The sequence below is a fragment of the Tursiops truncatus genome, chromosome 4 (genome assembly GCF_011762595.2).
Source record: "Tursiops truncatus isolate mTurTru1 chromosome 4, mTurTru1.mat.Y, whole genome shotgun sequence".
Classification (NCBI taxonomy): domain Eukaryota; kingdom Metazoa; phylum Chordata; class Mammalia; order Artiodactyla; family Delphinidae; genus Tursiops; species Tursiops truncatus.
The window spans coordinates 62659464-62665773 of record NC_047037.1 but is presented as its reverse complement, the minus strand read 5'-3'; positions in this window follow the sequence as shown (position 1 = coordinate 62665773).

Sequence of the window (6310 nt, the reverse complement as noted above, 5' to 3'; positions counted from 1 at the left end):
GTGGGCTTTCTCTAGTTGCGGCGAGTGGGGGCTACTCTTCATTGTGGTGCGCGGGCTTCTCATTGTGGTGGCTTCTCTTGTTGCGGAGCACAGGCTCTAGGAGTGCAGGCTTCAGTAGTTGTGGCTCGCGGGCTCAGTAGTTGTGGCTCGCGGGCTTCAGTAGTTGTGGCTCGTGAGCTCTAGAGCACAGGCTCAGTAGTTGTGGTGCACGGACTTAGTTGCTCCGCGGCACGTGGGACCAGGACCAGGGCTCGAACCCGTGTCCCTTGCATTGGCAGGCAGATTCTTAACCACTGCGCCACCAGGGAAGTCCCCAAGGGAGCTTTACACCTAGGGATTTCCAAGAATTTTCACTTTATTACACATTTTTTCAGGCTTCAGCCTGACTTGACTAAAATGTAAAGAAACCTCACATATTTGGGTGGCCAGAGCGGCATGCCTTCCTTCCTAGGCTTATCACATTCTGTCAGCCCAAGTTGAACACCATCTCCAAACAAATGTCTATTTCTGGCCAAACGAAGGCCCCAGAAAAGACTGAACTGTCTACCTCATCAATGGTGCACTTGCTTGGAAAATATCCAAGCATGTTGGAGTCCTGGCCAGCCAAAAGCACCCAAGCCACTTTGGGAGAGAGCTGGCGGAAGTGAGGGCTCTGATTTTCATGTTAAATCCCCATTTGGCCTCGGAAATGTTAAAAATAAACTTTCACCTGCATCTGATTTTCCTCTTTGTCACTGCAACCATTGTCTGTTTGAACAAAGAGGTAGCAAGAGCCTCTTTGAGCAGTTCACAGAGTTCAAGCCAGGGCCCAAATTGGAGGGACACAGATGTTAATGAACAAGGGGACCAAGCAAGAGTGCTACTGGGAATGGAAAAACTTCCCCAGAATTGTCAGGCCCCACGCTGCTCTGCCAGCAGCCCCACCTGGCTCTCGGGAGAAAGACCTGGGAGCTGCCTGTGCCTTTCCCCTGCCTGCAACTTGATGTTAGAACAAGATTCTGGTGAGTCATTCATTACTCTCTTTCATCCCACTTGCTTTCATTTTGGAGGCACCCATCAGATTTGGGGGTGGGCGGCCTGGTTAAAATAAGATATGAAATCACAAATTAGGACTACGCTGTTTATTGGTTCCCTTGGAAGCAATATGTTGTTATAAAAAGAGCCTGGGCTTGGGAACTGGATAAACCTGGGTTCAATTTCTTTCATTTTCAGTTGTGTGACCTTGGGCAAATTACTTCTCTGAGCTTAGGTTTGCTTCTCTATAAAACGGGCATTAAAAATGCCATATTGGTTAAAGCAATGCTAGCAGCTGTGATAAACACACACACAGAGTTAATTGGCTCTAACGTTATGGAAGTTTATTTCTGATGCGCCTAGAACAGATGTTCCTTGATCTGTGGGCTGCTCTCCTCCAAGAGGGGAGATAGGTGACTGGGTCCTTTCTTTGTCCAACTTCACCATTTTCTAAACATGGCTTTCAAGGTCACCAGGCTTGTAGATGTCAATCCAAAGGTAGGAGGGAGATGATGTAGGACAGTGGCAAGTGGAAGAGTTTTCTGCTGGGCCTAGAAATGTCCCACATCACTTCCACTCACGGGCTAGTGTCTATATCACAGTCTATATCACATGGCTGCAATGAATTACAAAGAACACTTGTGCCCAGGAAGATGAGGAGACAGGTTTGATAAACATCTAGCAAGTCTTTGCCACGTACACCAACTTTTCAGGGAGATAATAAGGCTTAAATGAGATGATGATTATGAAACAGTGTGGCTCTCAACAAACGTTGATTCCTTTCTTCTTTCTCTTCCCCCACGGCCAAACTTTTGCTGGAAGCAATAAGGGAATGATTCATTTGTAATGACACACAAATAGGACCAGCTGCTGCCAAGAAGCTCCCTGACCCCCGCAGCCCTCGCCTGACATTTTCCCCATTGCCAAAGCAGGGGACCCCGGAGTCTTGTTCTTGCCCCTTCCTCTCATGATCAAGCCCTCTACCTGCTGTCCTTACAGCCTCACCTGGTACGTCTCCTTCCACAAAATGGGAAGATTCAACTGTTAAACCCTAAAGTCAGAAAACCATCATGTTAGGAACAGCTGAGGCAACTGATGTTCGGTGGCACTGTGTTTCTGCTGAATTCTATTCTTAATGCCTGTAGTTGAGTCATGCAGGCTCTCACTGCCATGGTTTCCACCATCCTGTATTGTGGTACATCCGGCTGCTTCATAAATTTACCTGCCTGGCTCTTGGAAACATTTGGATTTGATGCCCACAAGACCTCCTGGGGGCTCCCTAGGTTTCCATGCTGGGCTTCCATACTCAAGCCCACCAAACCTATCCTGGATGCCTTCACACAGTCAGCCATTCAGACCTCATGGCTTTTGCCTGTACCCCAGGTCATACCTTGACTCTGCTTTCTCTTTCTGCACACATACACTTTTTTTTTTTTTGGACATGCCGTGTTTTTTTTTTGGACACGCCGTGTGCCATGCAGGATCATATAGTTCCCTGACCGGGGATCAAATCTGTGCCCCTGCAGTGGAAGCACAGAGTCCTAACCACTGGACTGCCAGGGAATCCCCTGCACACATACACTTTTTTTTTTTTCTTTTTTTTTTGCGGTACGCGGGCCTCTCACTGTTGTGGCCTCTCCCGTTGCGGAGCACAGGCTCCAGACGCGCAGGCTCAGCGGCCATGGCTCACAGGCCCAGCCACTCCGCGGCACGTGGGATCTTCCCGGACCGGGGCACGAACCCGTGTCCCCTGCATCGGCAGGCGGACTCTCAAACACTGCGTCACCAGGGAAGCCCACTTTTGAGATACCCTTTTCATGACTTCCCCAAGTACTGCCTTGTCCTCACTCTGATATTAGTTTCGATATTCTCTCGGGTGTACACCTGGGAGAAAGGGTTAGCAAGAAACACCTTATTGGAAGTTGTGGCTTCACAGCATATGAGTAGATGTAGTTTCACCAGTGTTGGAGGATTGATCTTTACACAGTGTTGCAGGTTAGCATTTCTACAGAGTTTCTAAGAGAAAAATATGTCCCAAATTCCAAACAACTGAACTCTGAATGAATTTGATGACCCAGTCCTTTCATAAGTTGAGAATTGCATTGATCAAAGTTCTGATATGGTGGAAAGCTCACAGACTTTGCAGACACACAGACTTGAATTTAAATCCTGGCTCTGCCACCTAGTAATAGTGTGACTTTGGGCAAATTACCTAAACCCTCTGAAGTATGTTCCTTTATCTGTCAAATAAGAAGATAATCTTGTTTAGAGTGTTGGTACAAAGATTTAGTGAAAGTATGTACATAGAGCTCCTATCATAGTGGCTGGCACGTAGTAAATAACAATTATTATAGTTGCCAAAACATGAGGAAGAGTTAAGATCATCTATGGTATTCGTTAAACTTTAAAAGTAATTTCTTTACATAAAATTTCAATATCTAATTAACATTTTTATTATGGAAACCTGGAGGAAAGGGGAAACATAAAAGGAGAAAGTAGAAGCCAACCAAAATCTCACCATTCAATGAAAACCACTTTTAACATCTTGGTGGTTTTCCTCTCAATATTTTCCTATGTACTTGTGTACTTTACACAATTTTAATTAACCTAGATACAATGTTATTTTACATCCAACATTTTTCACTTGAAACATAATAAGCTTTTTTCAGTAAAATTACTTACAAATTCTAGTTTTAAAGAATTTAAAATTTAAGGGAACTTTAAAACGATTCAGTAATTTCGTTATCCATTCCTTTAATGCTGAACATTTAGTTTATTTCCATTTTTTTACTCTCATGAGTAGCAACACTTCCATATAAAATCCTGGCAATTTTATTTTTATCAATATTTGTGTTTATTTACTTAAAATAGCTTCCTAGAAGTACTGCCAAGTTAAAGGGTGTGCACGTTTTTAGTCCTCTTGCAACAGTTAGCTGAGTAGCCCTTCAGAAATACTCTAACTCATATTCTGGGGTGTTTTAAAGTTTATGCTCTTGCCTTCCTGTTCACTTCTGCGAGGAGTCCAGGAGTTGGCTCGGTTGCCGCGGAACAGCTGCTTGGAGAGTGCACAGTGTTTGGCCCAGCAGGCCCTGAATTCCTTTTGGGGAATTGTCTCTGCTCTTTGTGCAGTTTGGTGGGACATCAGAGTCTGAAGTGTCCCCTGGGCGGGAGAAAGGAGGCAGGTGGAGAAGCCGGGGGCGGGAGCGCTGTCCCCAGGCTCCGCCCCCTCGCTACCAGTCCGAAGCAGAGCTCTGTGCTCCTGGGCTGGGGACCTGGGGCCCCCTTTCCATAGAAGACTCACCCTCGGCCTGAGGGGACCCTTTGTGGTCCCAGCGCTGGAGCCTCTGGATAATACGTTGGCTCTTCCTTTCCTTTTGTTAATCCCACATCAGGCACAGAGAAGGCCCTTAATCCCACAATGCCAGGCTCAGGAAAGGTGCCCAGCACTTGTTTGTTGAAATGACGGTGGAGGGTGACCGAGAGATCCTGAGAAAGGCTGAAGGGCTGTAATATGCACCATATAACTGTCTCCTGGAGACTTGTTCCCAAAGAAGGCCCCTGGAAAGATGGTTTTTTGGAGACTTTAGTCTGCCATCTTCTCGGTCTGCCGGCTTTCTGAATAAGGTTGTTATTCCTTGCCTCAAAAAAAAAAAAAAAAGGCCTCTGGAGAAATCCCGGTGGATGAGGTTGCAGCGACCCTTTCTCATGCTAGATGCTAGGCTCGTCCTGCCATCTAGTGGTGGGCAAAGGGAGATGGCAGGGACCAGACCCCTGGCAGAGGGCGAGATGAACCTGCCGTCCAGGAAGCCACGGGCGGGTGGCAGGTCAGGGGGAGACCCAGAGCATCTTGTGAGCACCTCAGAACTCAGGGTGATATACGAAGGAGGCGAAGGCAGGAGTTATTCTCAATAATAATTATAGCTACTGTTTATTGAGTACTTTTTATCTGCTAAAGACTGTCCAAAGTGCTTTTTACACTTTTACTCTTGTAGCCCTCCCAGCACACCTTGCGAGGATGGGGAAACTGAAATCCAGAGAAGTCAAGACACTTGCCCAAATTCACACAACTAGTCAGTGGCACAGACAGGAATCAAATTCAGCATCCTCTGACTTCATAGCTAACGTTTCTAGGAACATTTCTAGAATCAGAGAGAGATACCTCCTTCTGCATCCCTTCTGTTCTGTCACCTCCACCCTCACCCCCACCCAACCCATTCCCTGGACCACAGAGGGTGATTGCATTCCCTGTGGCGCACAGCCCATTTCCACCTGCTGTGCTTCTTGTGGGTCCCCAGGTCTCTACCCTGAGCAACTCGGAAGGGAAGCTTTTCTCTCCCTAGGCCTGGAGATTGTAGGGGGAGAAAAGAAAGGGCAGTGGTGGAGTCCCCCGTCTTTTCTTTAAAAATGTTAAAATGTTTTAGACCAACTTTAACAGCTCTTTTCCCCTTATTGGTTGTGTGAGATGGAGATGCAAACTAGGCCCCTAAAATGCACTCATTTCAGATCGGCTGGTTCTAAAGTTTGCTTCTAAACCCAGGAAGGGTTTCTTGTGCTTTCCAGGAACAATAGTGGGGCTGTCCCAGGGCTACCCCAGCCTTGTCCCAAAGGCTGAAAGAACCAACCTGCCACCCAGTGAACATACAAGGGGGCCAGGGGATTGCGCAGGCCTACAGGCAGGCCCATTTAGGGGATGCTGAGGTTTATTTAGGAAACAGCAGCCATTCTTCCTGCCTGGCCCACCCAGAAGGGTAATAAACCACCTATTTTTAGTTTAGGGTTTTGTTTTTCTTTTCCCGTTTTAGAAATTTATCCAGACCCGTTTCCCAGGGTTGAGAGCTTGAGCCAGATAGAGTCGGGGGATGAGGAGAGTGCCTTTTGGAAAGGAGTGTGGTCCTCAAACTGACAGTAATTTCCCCTCAAGGACCAAATTTGTCTGCAATTACCTCAACATCATTCATTCAACAAATACCACTTGATACCTTAAGAGACAAAAAGGCTGATGTTTGGCATTGCTGAGCCTCCCCTCTGAGCCAGGTCCCAGGCCACTGTGTCCTCTCACACAGGCTCTGCCACCCTGTCGTTGCTCAGCCACGGCCAGCCCCATCCGCTGCCTGCCCCAGAGTAGTAGGGACTCACCCCCTCTCCCGAAAGTGGACAGCCTCTTGCCCTTTCAGTATCAATTGGTGGTTCTCACCACTCTCCAACCCATGCACCTGTTTATTTCCCTCTTCTTGAAACGGTATGATCAATAACTTTATTCACTCATTTAGTCAATCAACATTTATTGATCACCTAT